We start from the raw sequence: 11,146 nt of genomic DNA on the forward strand, positions 1-11,146 counted from the left end.
GACCAGCCTTTACATCAAAGGCAGCGGCAGCAGCCAGATTGCAGCAGAAGCAGGCTCCCTGCACTCAGCATTTCCCTCGTGGAAGAACAAGATCACTAAATGCCTTTCCATATCCTTCCTTCATCTGCGGACCCCAGAGATCACCGGCAGCCCTTGCCAGTCAGTGCATTTGCTCCATCTCTGTTCTCATCCATTTTTCTTTTTGTCATGAGAGTAGACTTAACAAAACACTCCCATTAATAATTCTGATTCCCTGTAAATGGCCAAATTCCCAAGGGGGTCCCAGGCCCCTCTGTCCACTTTGCCGCCTCCCCTGCCACCCTCATTACAGTTTCAACACAACAGCGTCTCTTTACGTGGATGTCAGTGGGGAGATGGTGATAACTTGGGGCTCTATGCATTCCGGCTCCCCGGTTATTAATCATTCCCTCCTGAAAACACTAAAGTGCTTTCTAACTTGGGACTTTTGTTTCCAAAACAAGGCCGGTACTTCCTTAGAGGAATCATTGCATCAGCTTACCAAGGAGCTGGCCACGTGGAGGTCACTTATAGGTACCACTACAATTATTTAGACATCTGCCATGACTCTGGTCTTGTGTCATAGCTTGACTCTCTTGCTGGGGTAGTTTAAGCTCCACGGGTAAACTTACACCATGTGGCCCAGCGGTTCTCAACTGGGAGTGGTGACTTATCACCTAGGAGGACATTTAATGAGATATCTGGTGACATTTTTGGTTGTCACAATCTGGCAGCAGTGGTGGTGGTGGGCTGTTGCTCCAGGTATCAGATGTGTAGAGACCACGGATGCTAGTTAACATTCTCCTGTGTGCAAGACAGCCCCTGCAACAAAGAATTATCCAGCCCCAAATGTCACCAGGGCCGAGGATGAGAAACTCTGATGTAGAGTGAGGCTTAGTCAGATAAATCAGGTTATGATTCACTCACTAATTCTTTGATTGGTTTCATTCACTTAACACTTGGCTCTTCTGGATATCGGAGATTTAGCTGTGACCAAGACTGGATACTTGTTCCCATGAAGCTATTATTCTAGTGGGAGACTCTAAAAAGAAGTACATAAATAAATAAGCCAATTTAGAAGCTATTTTTTTTTTTGGATATGCTATTCAAAAAAAAAAAGTGAATTTGCGATAGGACCGAGGGGTCCTGGTAGATATGGAGATTCTGGAAGGTCTCTCTGAAAAATCAGCATTGAAGTTCAGACCTAAAATGTGAAAGGAAGCCAGCCATTGAAAAGCATGAAGGAAAGTGTTTCAGGCAGAGAGCATGGCAAGTGCAAAGGCCCTGAGGCAGGAAATCCAGGTTTGTTCGGAGAAGAGAAAGCAGACTAAAGTGCCTGGAAGAGAGTGAGCAGAAGGGAGGGCAGAAGAGATAAGAGAAGGTGACCCTGGGCTGATCCTAAAGGGCAAGAGCACCTAGAGACAATATGCAAATGAGTGAGCACGGCCATGTCCCATTAAACTTTATTCGCAGGATCAGGTGATGGGCTGCAATTAGCTGGTCTCTGGTATAAGATGTTGCAGGACTTCAGGAGGGGTTGGAATTTTAAGTACCAGTGGATAATCTCAAGCAGGGCAATATTGGTTACTTTTCCCCTCTTTTTAGGGCCACGCCTGTAGCACATGGACGTTCTCCGGCTAGGGGTTGTGTTGCTGCTGCAGCTGGGGCCTAGGCTTCACCAGACCCTTAACCCGCTGAGGGAGGCCAGGGATTGAACCTGCATCCTCCTGGACACTCTGTCGGGTTCTTAACCTGAGCCATAACTCCAGTATAGGTTACTTTTAAATGTGGTTCCTGAGAATAATCTCATCACTGGCTTTGTGACCTTAGTCATGAGACTTTACCTCTCATGGCCAGAATGTCTCCTTCATGGAGTTAAGTTGTCTGGGCTCCATCTTAGCTGTGAAGACGGGGCAGCGTAGATGAAATGCGTGAAGTGTAGATTGCAAATGCGAGTTATTGCGGCTTAGAAGCCTTTCCATCTGCAGAGGCTCCAAAGTCCTCACACGTATCTTTGCAGCCTTCTAGTATGAGAAATGGCCCTGTTTCAGGGCTGGAGGAGCTTCCTGAAACTCCAGGAGGCCAAATTACTCATTTGCGATCGCAGAAGGCAGAAGCAGTTGTGTTTGGGCTCCCGCCCGCCTGTCTGAATGTTTTTCAGCTCAAATATAGACTTAAATGCTCACTGCCTCGTGGGTGCTGCTTCTCTCCTAGGAAGCCTAAGGACTTTATTTTCTTTGCAGAGGAGTCACCTCTCCAATGAAGGGGGAAAAAAAAAAAAAAGCCACTTCCCCTGCCTTGCTTATCCTTGGCAAATGCACCCTGCAGTCTGGCAGCTCGGTGCCCAGGGGAGTGAGAGTAAGTTAACAGGGTGGGAACAGGTAGGCAGGAGCCAGGCCCTGGCAGCTGGGCAGGTCTGCAAGGAAGAAGCTGTCTCTTAGGAAGTGGCCAGAAAGAGCCTGCCTGCCAGGGAGGCTCAGCAGGGCCAGTGGTTCCCTATTTTTTAGCATGGGACTCCAAGTCCTCACCGTGGCCAGACATACTAAGACGTCGTTACCTTCGTCCCTCCTGCCTGCCTCGCTTGCTCTGCTCACTGCCGCACTGGCCTTCTTGCTGCTCTCCCAAAGGCCCAGCCGCTGCTCTTCTCTGCACTTCTGCAGGAGCTGCTCTGTCTGGATTACCTTGCCTCCAGCTGCTTCTTTGCTTGCTCACCTCACATAAGTCTCTGCATCAAGATCACATCCTCAAAGTGGCCTTCCAGAACATTCTATTCAAAACAACATCATACTTTTTCCATCATTTTTTATCCTTTGATTCTGCCTCATTTATTTTGTATAGTACATCATATTCTCCTACCTGCTATTATGTTATAGGTTTGTGTGTCTATTTGTTCATTTTCTGTCTGCCTCATTAGAATATATAAACTACCTGAAGGCAGGGATCCATCCCTCCCTTCAGTCTATGGCCATGTCCCTGTCTCCTGCCCAGTGTACTGTACATAACAGGAAATTAATACATCTGTGTTGAATGAGCGAAAGACCTTCAGTCAGGATGAGATAGATACCAGGTGTGGCCTGGCAGGTGGTCTTTAGCGGGCTAGTCCGATAGGGGTTGATTCTCTGGCAGGTGGTGTGTACTCAGCAGTATAAGATCTGGGCGTGTAAAATATACAGTCTGTATTAGAGTCACACTAGCTGCTACAACAAAAGAACTTCCATATTTCAGTGGCTTAAGATAATCTTTGTTTCTTGCTCATATAACATTTTCCTCTTAATAGGAAGTAGTGAATCAGAAACTTAGGATTTTGTTTTGTGATGTTTCCATCTCTAGGGGCTGTGAAGGCCTCTACATCCAGTTGGAGACCAGGAAGAAGGGTAGAGAAAGCACGCCCATGTCTCACCCACCGTGGCTTGGGGGAGACTCACCTCATCTAAGCTACTCCATGGGCAAGAAGTGATTGTGTGTCCCCATCTGGCTGCAGGGGAGACTGGGAAATATGGCCTCTCATTGGTATCTGCTTCCTAAGAGCAGCTTAGAGTAAGAAGTGCTTGCCCTCTATGCCCCAGATGCTGATGGACATTTCACAATAGCTATCAGATGATTCTGGCTCTTTCATTTGCTTTGCTTTTTCCTACACAGACAGCCTTGCCCAGCACTAATTTCCACAAAACCCTTAGACATATGTGCTTCCCATTCTATGGACCTTTTCCCTTGACTCTAAACCCTTTCAAGTTACTGGAAGTTAATTTTTTTTTTTCTCCCTTTTTTAGGGCTGCCATATGGGAATTCCCGGGCTAGGGGTTGAATCAGATCTACAGCCGCTGGCCTCCACCACAGCCACAGCAACCCTGGATCTGAGCTGTTTCTGTGACCTACATACAGCACAGCTCACGGCAATGCTGGATCCTTAACCGGCTGAGTGAGGCCAGGGATCGAACCCACATCCTTATGGATCCTAACAGGTTTGTTAACCACTGAGCCACCAAGGGAACTCCTTTCAAGTTACTGATATGGCCACCTTGTCCCCTTCCTATTGCCAGATGGCTTGAAAGACTTCTCTACTGACTGCACTTTTCTCCCATTATTGCTTAGTTAACTGAAACGGCTCCAACTCAGTGTCATCAATGACCTTCTTGCTAAATCTGATAGTCTCTTCTAAGCTTTGCTTCTGGATGTCTTCTCTGCAAAATCTGACACTGTGGAACACATCTTCACTCCTGGGGCTCATGCCTTTCCGCCTCCCCCCGCCCCCCGCCCCAGTTTCTCGCCTTGTCTCTCTGACTGCCCTTTCTCAGTGACCGAGCTGTTTTATACTCAAGGTTGGTGTCACCTAATTTCTATCCTGAGAGCCTCCTCTTTTCTTCCTCACCGTATTTGGGGACAGAAAATGCCAGAAACCTTCTGTATTTGTCTCTTAGAGCAGCCATGATAAATGGCTACAAACTGAGGGGCTTCAAATAACAGAAATTTACCCTCTCACAGCTCTGGTGGTCAGAAATTCAAGATCAAGGTGCCATAGGAGGTTCCGAGGGAGCTGCTGGTCCATGCTGTTCCCCCAGGGTCTGGAGGCTCTGGTTATCCTGGACTTGCAGACTCACCCATCTAATTCCCTCTTCCACCGTCACATGTCTTTCCCTCTGGATTCTCTCTGTGTCTCAAGTCTCCCTTTCCTTTCTCTTATTTTGACAACAGTCATTGAATTTAGAGCCCATTCTACGTCCAGGATAATCTCCTTTCAAGATATCTGAATCAATTACATTCACAAAGACGCAACTTACAAATAAGTTCACATTTGCAGTCACCATGGCTCTATCTTTTGGGGGGACTCTATTCAAACCATGACACCTCCCAGACCTGTACCTCCATCATCAGCTTCTCTCCTGGCTCCAGATCCACATTTCTGACTCCCTACCGCAGGATGCAGAACCTCACACCCCCAGGTCCAATTTGGCATTTATCTTTTTTTCTCCCCTTGCTTCTAATCATTCTCAATTTTCTCTTGCAGTGGATGGCTCACCATCTGTCCAGTCTTACAAGCTAGAATCATGAGGCTCATCCTGGATCCCTTCCCCTCTTACCTCCCACCTCCAGTCAAGGCACCATGTTGTGCTGATTCGATTGGGAAATGTCCCCCATACCCTTTCATTTCCAGAATTTCCATCTTGGCGCAGCTCTCAGTGTTAATCACCACTGGCTTTCCCACGGATCCTTCATCAGCTTCCTTCTCTTCTTCCTCGGTGTTTCATTAATGTAGCTGCCAGAGTGTTTCACCTAAAGATGATGAATCTGATCGCATTAGGGGTCCCTAATCATTTATCTAAAACGAGGAGTACTCCAAACATTCAAAATCTTTTGGATTAAAGAAAATCAAGATACAGGAGTTCCTGTTGTGGCTCAGCAGTAACGACCCCGACTAGTATCCACGAGGATTTGGGTTCGATCCCTGGCTCTGCTCAGGGGGTCAGGGATTCAGCATTGCTGTGAGCTTCAGTGTAGGTCGCAGAGGTGGCTCAGATCTGGCATTGCTGTGGCTGTGTCATAGTCTCCAACTGCAGCTCCTATTCAACCCGAGCTTGGGAACTTCCATATGCCGCAGGTGTGGCCCTAAAAAGACAATAAAATCAAGATACAGCATATTATGTAGGTCTAGCATCCCGTCCTCAAAGACATAAGAGTAAAAGGTATGAATATTCGCATGAAGAGGGACAAATAAAGATTATAAGTAGCCTCATGTAAGTTCAGGTGGTGTTTGCTGCCAAAGGAGTTGGTACCAAACTCATGAAAAAAGTTTTCAGTTGTTGGCTTTTAGAATTTTAAGATTATGGAAGATGGATTGTGTATTTGTACTCTTTTTCTGGAAACTCCTATTGGCTTCTACTGTTTTTTTTTTTTGTTTTGTTTTTGTCTTTTTGCCTTTTTTTGAGCCACTCCTATGGCATATGGAGGTTCCCAGGCTAGGGGTCTTATCAGAGCTGGAGCCACCGGCCTACGCCAGAACCACAGTAACGCGGGGTCCAAGCCAAGTCTGCACCTACACCACAGCTCACAGCAACGCCGGATCCTTAACCCACTGAGCAAGGCCAGGGATCGAACCTGCAACCTCATGGTTCCTAGTTAGATTCGTTAACCACTGCGCCACGACGGGAACTCCAGACTGCCTTTTTTTTTCAATTGAAGTATAATTGACTTACAATGTGTGTTTTAGTTTCAGGGGTAGAGCAAAGTGATTCGGTGTTATACACATATAAAACTTCTTCATATTCTTTTCCCTTATACATTATTACAAAGAAATGAGTGTATTTCCCTGTGCTATACAGTAGGTTCTTGTGGGTTATCTATTTTACATATAGTGGTTGTGTCAATCTCCAAATCCTAGTTTATCCATCCCTCCATTCCGTTTTGGGTTCGGTCCAGCTTAGGGGTTAGGGTTAGGCTTAGGGTTAGGGTTCATTTTAAGTTTAGGTTTTCAGTTAGGGATAGTGTTCCATTTAGAGTTAGGGTTTGAATTATGGCTTGGCTTATGGTTCGGTTTGGCTTAGGTGTTAGGGTTAGTGTTAGGGTTGTGTTGGTGCTGGTTACCGTAAGATTTCCAGGTTTAGGTTAGTTAGCCTATATAATGTGTCAAATTTAGCCTGGCCCATTAATCTTACTATGACAGAACAATGCACTGTGGTATTAACGCCACCCACTTTCTCTGGTTCCAGTGACTTTGTTCATGACTCTCCCGTTTGTTATACAGGGCATTGCACTGCCTGGTTTACCTGGATGTGCTCTCTACAGAGTGTGAGCCTCTAGAGGTCAGAATTAGCCTCTGGTTGGCCCATGAGCCCAGAGTCACCTCCACAGCTCTTCAAGAGCCATATTTCCTAGACTTGTGTGTTCTGATGTTCCCGTGGCTTACTCCTCTTGACTTAATTTTGGATATCCTGATCACCCTCTGTCCAACTTGTAGGTCCGTGCAGCCTGTCTGAGATTTTTGTTATGGCAGGCCCTTCTTTCTAAGTATGAGTCTCTGTACAAGTCAGGATGCAACAGATCACCATGCTGCAATCGTGACTCAAAGTCTTAGCGCCTCAGCACAACACAAGTCTATTCTGCTGACACGGTACGTCCAACGTGGGTGAGATGGAGGCTTCCTCTTGGCAGGAGCTACTACAGGCATCCTGGCAGAGTGTGGCAATTTGTCCCGGGGGTCTTAAAGCCTCTCCTAGGAAGTGGCAGACGCCCCATTGGTTGAAACAAATCACTTATCACATAAAACTTTCAGGGGTTGAGGCAGAACCTGGAAAAAGGAGAACTAGAATATTTGTGAATATTCCAAATCATGGTCATTCCAAACCCCCACCTGTCAGCAGCTGGCACATAGCAGAGCTCTCCCCTGCGAGGGGTCAGAGGCAAGAATTTCTTGGGCTCAAGTCAGTGAGGGTCTGGTTTGGGAAGATCTGGGGTCTCAAGCCAGTTATGGAGGCAGGATTTAGACACCTATAGACCCCTTCATAGGAGATGAGCTGAAACATAGTTCAGAGAACTGAGATTTTGGTGAAAGTGTGAGCACAGGAGCAAAGTAAGATCCTAGAATTGGTGCACATAGAGCTGAACAAAGATTATGGAACTTCATCTAGGTTATTTGGGTAAGGACCTAGACTCCTTGCATTTCCTTTGCTAGAACTACAATTAGTTAATTGAAGACCTACTATGTGCCAGGCCTCCTCACGGGCTAAGAACCCACGGCAACCTGATCCCTGCCTACCTTTCTCTCTCCCTCCCCTTCCTGTTGCCCACCACATAGGTGGTGTTTCGGCTCCTGAAATAGTCTGTGACTCAGGGCTTTGCAAGTGCTGTTCCCTTGTCTGGAATGCCTTCCCTTTTCATCTTTTGGTGGCTGGTTCTGCCTCATTTTCAGACCTCAGCTTAAATGTCACCCTATTTCAGTCCATTCTATTCCATGTTCCTCCCACTTTCCTTTAGAGCAGGAGTGGCAAAAACAGGGGCTGGCCACCTGTTTTGGTGAACAAAGTTTGCTTCTTCATCCCTTTCCATACTGGCTGGCTGGACAGAAACCGTTTGCCAGACCCTGCTCTTGGAGTCACTCCATGGCAATCAGTCTGCTTTCCTTATTACACTCCTTTATGGAATCAACTCATTGTTATTTCAGTCTCCCGATCCCACCAGAAGGTGAATTGCATGAGAGTAGCGATATTACCTCTTTCTTGCTGGGGGATGTAACCCCGGAGCATCTAGAGGTGTTCAATGAATGTATTTTGTTCCAATGACTAAGTGCGCTGATAAACCTGGCCGGGGGATGCGGCGAGGTGGGGGGGAAGGTGGGGGATGGTGGGAGGTGGGAGTGGCCTGATAATTGTACAGCGCTGGAGGGTGTGCAATCAGGAAGTGGGATGCGTTTTCCATATTTGGATTTTTGTAAACTAGCCGCCATCCTCCCCGTTTGTTATTTAAACTACGAAAATAAAGTGCAAGAAATCAATTTCATAACCCCGCCTCGGATTCAATGGGGTGTGGGTCTATGATGGAGCCACAACTTTCTCCAAGCGCTCCAGCAACCACGAGGCAGAGAGGCATGAAATCAGCTCAGGCCACTTCCTTCCAAGAGGAAACCCACCCCCACCCCCACCCTCGAGGAATCAGCACTTCACGAAGTGTTAGTCCCCCATCTCCCTGGCCCTGTTGACTCATGCATCGCTTTCCATGGAAGCCATCAGCCCCCACGGACCACTTTCCTGAGTACAAAGGATGTTTTTAAAAAAAGTAAACCAGCTTCCCAAATTAAATTTTTTTTTTTTTTTCTGGAGAAAGCAATAGCAATGATTTTCAGGCTCCGGCAGTGCTTTTGAGGAGGAAAAGATGCAGGAGGCGAGTGAAGATGGGTTGGGGAATAAGAAGAAGGCAGCCGGGTGTGCGGGTAGATTTCACACTCCAGCACTTCCGCCGGATGTGGAGAGGCAAAGGGAGAGAAATCCTCTCCAGGAACCTCGCAGTAATGGAAATGCATTAGTTTAGAAATGCGCTTGTGCCAACGACTGCCACCCTTCATGCCCATCTTTCTCTCACTCTTCACACAGACTACAGCAGCAGGATCTGTAGGACCCACCTCTGAAACACCCCCCAAATCTCCCCTCCCCACTCCATCACCACATCCTGGACCAGCTGCCATCAGCTCACACCTGGATTCAGGCAGTGACCTCCTTGCTGATTTTCCCATGTCTGTTCCTCCTAGAGCATCAAAACCCATCCTTTTCACCTGAGCCAGAGTGATTTCCCAGCCACAAAAGGCAGATCAGCTCACTGTTCTGTTTAAAACCCTTTGATGTCCTTATCATGGTCCAGGAGCCTGAATAATCTGACCCTTGCATGTAGTCTCAAGCTCATGTCCTCTGCCCTCTTAACTCCCACCCAGGTCCCCTCGAGGTACCTCCAACATGATAAACCTGTTCCTCCTGAGAGCGCTTCTCTCGATGCTCATTCTGCCCGGTATAGCTTTGACCCCTCATCTTTTCCCACCAGCTCTCCTGATTATTCACCTTTTCAGAGAGGCCATCCCGACCCCTTGTTTATAAGAAACCCCAGTGACTCTCTCTTACAATCTCTGCATTATTTCCTTCATAGCCTCATCTCTACCTTAGCATAAGCGGCATCATTCTTTCTGTACCTGCGTCTAACATCTCTTACCTTGTTCTACATGTTAGCCCCGGGGCTTGCACAGTACCCAGCACAGGGTAGGCACTTTAGAAATAGCTATCAAATGTCTGAATGCTGCTGCCTTCAGAATGACAAATCTATTTTAAAAACTGGGCACGTGCTGTCATTCATTCAGTCATTTAAAAAATGTTCTGAGCACCTGATAGCTACCAGATTCCCTGCTTGATGCTGCAGGTAGAGACAGGGAGACTCAGTTCTTGATCTTAGGTAACTTTTACTATGGCAAAGAGGACAGATATAGCACTGGGGGCAAGCAGAGATTTCTGTCTGGTAGGTGCAAGGGCAAGGCTGTGAACAACAACCAAAGTCCATCAGAACCTGGAGAGTGAATGCTGAGGTCCCTGATGGAGAGGAGAAGACGTTGCCAAGGAGGTAACACTTCAGTTGGGTTTTGAAGGATGATTAGGAGCTCCTTAGCTGTAGAGGGGGCATGGAAAATATAAGACTCTCAGTCAAAAATCAATTGGCCAAAAATGGAAATAACATGGGAAGGTTAAAGAGGAGAGACTGGTTTCAGGGCTTTGGTTCTCTGATCTTTGCAGTGGGGAAAAGGAGGAAGGGGGAGAGGGAGGGAGAAACCACGGGAAGGAAGGGAGGAGGCGTGGATTAAGCAGCCACCCCTCACCTCCATGCTCTTCTTCCAAGTGACATGATCTGCTATGCTATTTTTCTTTTAATTAGTTGCTCAAACAACTGAGCACCCACATGCATCAGGTTCTAGGGATATGCAATGAACACGATGGTTAAATCCCTGCCCGTGAGGCGTTCGTAGTGAGAGACAGATGTGCAAAGGGGGAGGATGGGCCAGTGTTGTATCTGGGAAATGCTGCCTTCTCAGTGCTTGCAGACACCTGCCATGTTTGAACGCACCCAGGCTCTGGAATTTGACTAGACCTCGTTTCAAATCTGCCTTGAGTGAATCTTAGTGTTTTCTTGTGTAGCGAAGCAGGGTTGAAAATGAATGGAGGGCCTGAAAGGAACCAATGCATGTAAAATGCCTAATACCGTCTAGCATATCGTAGAGAATACATGTCAGTGGTTCCTACTGTTGCAGCTCCTATTTGCTGAGCCCTCACTCTGGGCCAGGCTGTGTCCTAAGTGGTTTACTTGGAGTGTCCCAGTGAATCCTCACAACTCAGTGACAGAATTGTGACTGTTACCTTTATTGTCATCAACCATTGGCAGATGAGGTTGCTGAACGGAGCAGTTAGGTAACTTTGCCAAGGTCACACAGAATCAAGTGGGTCACTCCAGAGCCCTCTGGCCGGTGCTTCCCTTGCTGACAGCCACAAAGACCCTGCTGCTCCCCTGGGCCACGTCTGGGCATCTAGGTAACACCCACTTGGTGTGACATCAGACCAAGCAGTATCTGAGACTTTCTTCCTAACCTCCCAACCCCTGGTCATGACTG

This window comes from Sus scrofa, unplaced genomic scaffold, assembly GCF_000003025.6.
Source record: "Sus scrofa isolate TJ Tabasco breed Duroc unplaced genomic scaffold, Sscrofa11.1 Contig1878, whole genome shotgun sequence".
Classification (NCBI taxonomy): domain Eukaryota; kingdom Metazoa; phylum Chordata; class Mammalia; order Artiodactyla; family Suidae; genus Sus; species Sus scrofa.